Source organism: Gekko japonicus, unplaced genomic scaffold (assembly GCF_001447785.1).
Source record: "Gekko japonicus isolate JY-2015 unplaced genomic scaffold, Gekko_japonicus_V1.1 scaffold1297, whole genome shotgun sequence".
In the NCBI taxonomy this organism is placed as follows: Eukaryota; Metazoa; Chordata; class Lepidosauria; order Squamata; family Gekkonidae; genus Gekko; species Gekko japonicus.
The window spans coordinates 73,828-78,272 of record NW_015169815.1 but is presented as its reverse complement, the minus strand read 5'-3'; positions in this window follow the sequence as shown (position 1 = coordinate 78,272).

Here is a 4,445-nt window from a genome sequence, read left to right as displayed (position 1 = left end):
GAGCGCGACGGGAAAGGCGAATCCGGGAGGCGGCGGCTGGGAAACCTGCTCGCTCGTTCGCACCCAACGGAGCACGCCCCGCCTCGTCCCCACAGCCAGCGGCGACCTCCAGCGGGCGTCAGCAGGGAGCTCCAGGCCCCCCATGCCTCACCCGGGGAACGGTGTTCCCCCACGGCCCCTAGCGCGACGTGAAAGGAGAATCCAGGAGGCGGCGTCTGGGAAACCTGCTCGCTCGTTCGCACCCAACGGAGCACGCCCCGCCTCGTCCCCACAGCCAGCGGCGACCTCCAGCGGGCGTCAGCAGGGAGCTCCAGGCCCCCCATGCCTCACCCGGGGAACGGTGTTCCCCCACGGCCCCCCCCAAACGACCTCTGTATACCCCACATAGATAAGATCACATTTACATACAATTGCATATATGCGGTTCCTTGAATTGCAGTTAAAAATGCCTTAATGGAATACTTTCTTTACTTAATAGCAAAAATCTGTGTGAAGCATCAAGCCACACACTGAACACCCCCCACATGGAATATTGCCAACTGGCATGCTTCTGCCATCCACTCCACTCTGTATTGTAGGAGATTACTTTAAACTGCTTCTAACTAGCTTGTCTCTCAGGTTTTTAGATCTGCGATAGGCAAAGAGGAAAGCTGTCTTACATCTGGGAATGTTGGCAAGTAGGTGCCAATGTTTTCTGATGATGTTGCTAGCTTGAGATGATCTTTCATCATAGGTCAATGGAATAATAATCCTATCAGAATGACTTTGTCTAGTTTTTGGCAACAGAAGGGATGATCTGTTTATATTTTTGCCTTATAAAAAGCCTGTTTCACTATTGTAGAGGAGTAGCCCCTATCCATAAACTGATTAATCAATACTTTAGCCTGTTTTTCAAAGTCAGAGTAGAAGCTACAATTCCTCCTGATCCTCAGCATCTGAGAAAAAGGTAGGTTCTTTTTGAGATGTGGTGGATGAAAACTATCAGCCAGAAAAGAATCAGCGTCTGTGGGTTTTCTGTAAGTGCTGGTCTCAATTTTATTCCCCACCCTTTTAATGTTGACATCCAAGAAACTGATCTCACTGCTATCATAGTTCATTTCAAATTTGATGCTTTCATGCAAGCCATTAATGAACTGCTTAAATGCCAATAAAAGTTGTACTGGACCTCTCCAAATCAAAAAAATATCATCCAAAAAGTGTTTATAAATAAAGATGTTGTCTGCATAAACATTATTAACATTGAGGATGAACTGGTTTGCAGATCTGCTCATAAATAGATTAGCTAGTTCTGGTGCAAACTTGCATCCCATTGCAGCACCAGAGATTTGCAAAAAAAAAAAGTTTTTTGAAATTGGAAGTAATTTCTTTTTAGGCACAATTCTGCTATATGGCATAAAAATGCAGTGGGAGGGGTTTGTGCATTCTCCCTCATGTCTAATGTAGTTTGAAGTACCTCTAAGGCCTCATTATGAGGAATGTTGGTATATAATACCACATCAAGTGTGACAAAAAGCATGTCCTCAAATTCCATCCTAATCACCTCTACATGTCCCAAAAATCCATGGTATCTTTTAGGTAAGTGTTATTTTTTGGAATAAATGGTTTTTAAAAGTCATCTAAATAGCTAGCCAGTGGTTCTAGAATGGAGCCACACCCTGAGACTGTGGGTCTTCCAGCAACTGGCAATATGAATCTTGGGTAAGAGGTAAAACTGAGGGGTCCTATTATCTCACTGTAGCAGGAAGTCATAAGTGGGTCTGGATATATAACCTGCCAATAAAGCCTCATCTAATACAGTGACAATCTCTGGATCCTCCCTACTAAGGCTATAGTGTGAGGTATTATTCAGTTGTCTATTAGCCTCCCTATGGTTTTCCTTTGTATGGCCGTGGCCCCGCCCCCAGCGTGCCCAGTGTGCCTGCGTCACTTCCGGGTGACGCGCATGCGCGCACACACCAAATACCGGCCGGGAGCCCCCCGCTCCCGGCGAAAAATCACTTGGCAACCCTACATGATTCTGATAGGTTTTTTAAAAAAATCAGCTAGTCTTATATTCCTAAAAAGGTGTTGTAATTCTACCATAAGTTTGAAATCATCATGCTTAGGGGTGGGTACAAATGAGAATCCTTTCTTCAAAACAGAAATGTCCACGTCAGAGAGTTGTCTATTGGATAAATTAACTACCTGTTGATTTTCTGAATCTTCTTCCTGAGAAATATTTTCGACTTGTATGCAGGAGTACAGCCTGAGGACATAAGAGTTTGGGGAAGGGAGGGATCTCATTGGGTATCATGCCATAGAGCCCACCCTCCAAAGCAGACCTTTTCTCCAAGGGAGATTTAGGCGTCCCCCCCCTCTAAGAATTGAAATTAACACTGACATCCTAAGAAGAGTTATCCCCTTTTAAATCCATTGAAGTCAATGGGCTAAGAAAGATGTAACTCTTTTTAGGATGGCACTGTAAAAGTGGTGAATTTTGTCTGGATTATGTTTGCAAGTTATTTCTCCGTTACCCTGAAAAACTGACAAATCAAATTTTGTTGTAACTAGCTTTTGGTTCCTATTTTGGAAGAAAAATGAAATGTCTGTTTCAAAAACAACTATTAAAATAATGTCAATATATTTAATCAGAAAAAAACCTTGCCTTTAATGTATAACTACAGTGGCTCTTCTATTCTTTTTCCCCTCAGAGAGTTTTTTGACAAAGTCCATTATGGCCCCGGCCACACGTGCCGGAAAATGCGCGCGGGGGGGGGGAGTGCGGCTATTTGCGCTGTCGCATTCACCATTATGTGATCAGATGCGCCAGCGGCGCACCCGGGTTTTGTCCTTGGGGCGCGCTGCAAAGAAGATGGCCGGAGGGAATAGGCGTGCGCCGGCGTGATCACACTGAACAAGTCCATCTGCAGCCCGTGGCAAACCATTTGCTAGTAGATCTTTGCAGGTACTTTTTAACTGCGTATCTTTGGCGGCAAGCCACGGGTTGGCCATGGGTGTGCTACGCTTGGCAGATGTTGCGGTGTGATCGCGCCCTGAAAATCTGCCCAGCATTCGTGCCTTTCGCGCGGCAAATTCTCCATGTGACCGGTGCCTATATTTATTTAACATTCACTATGTTTCTCCACTATATGGAGACTGTGAGACAGGTAAACGGAGGGAAGGCAGCCTGGTATAGCCTGATCTTGTCAGAGCTCGGAAGCTAAGCAGGGTCGGTATGTGGATGGGAGACCACCAAGGAAGCATCTGCAGGGGAAGGCCATGGCCAACCACCTCTGCTTCTCACTTGCCTTGAAAGCCCCTTGCTGGGGTCGCCATAAGTCAGCTGTGACTTGATGGCACTTTGCACTCACACAAGACAGGTGAATAGATGTGCTTGTGGAATGGGTGCATAAGAGTTTTGTTTAACCCAAGTGTCAGGGTACTACTGTGAACACTTGTAATGCTGAGTTTAACAAATTCTGAGTCCAGTGGCCAACAAAGTTTTATTCAAAGTGTATGCATTTGTGTGCAAAGCACACTACTTCAAATGGAATAAAATCTCCTCAAGGCTTACTTACAGGAAAAAAGAGGGTGGGGGCCAGCCATTAGGAGGGGCGACTCAGAGCCAAGATGCATCTGCAGAGCTGAAATTTGATCAGGTGGCTGGTAAGATCAATGGATATCAGCAAATTAGCACGTAAATGCAAGAGTTAACAAAAAGATGTGAGAATGAAGCTAGAGTCCAGCAGTACCCCCAATACAAACCAAGCTAAACCCTGTGTACATGGGAGAACATACATTGAAACAGGTTTTCTCAAATATTACAGCATGAATTCACTCATTCTATTCCTGCAGTACAAAAGTGACCTCTTCTGGCAGGCTAGAAAAATACGCGGACTGAGTATTTGAATTTGAATCTGGTAGAGGAGAGAGCTGTCCAGACGGCATGCATTCACACGCTACGGCAAAGCGGGTATAAAACCAGCAAAGCAGCATTAGACATGTGACATCAACTGTGTTTTGTCCTGTGTGCTTGTGCAGTCAGGAACAGTGGCCAAGCCTGACTTCCTGGCACATGCACAATGCACATATTTCCAAACAGACTTTCCCTCCATGTTCCTGTTTTTAGCTGTACACAGAAAAACATTTCATCTAAATACTGTAGCATGTAAATCAGCCTTTTAAAAATGTGTTGTAGGGATCCATCATCATCAGGTTAGCCCAGCCCAAACTTCTCTTAAAGACAAGGTAAAGATGTTTTGGAACAATGGGCAGCAGCTACAACTTCCGGCATGTACTGAACAGAGTTTACATTTTGTCCACTTGCAATAAGAAATAAGTGCCAGGTTCTGCAGACGTGCTTTCTTTCATCAGTTGTACAGAAGGCTGCTTATCTACTGTTTTTAAAACTATGGAAAAGGGAGGGGCTTTGAGATTATTTCCCCCCCCCGGCCTCATTCTCCTCT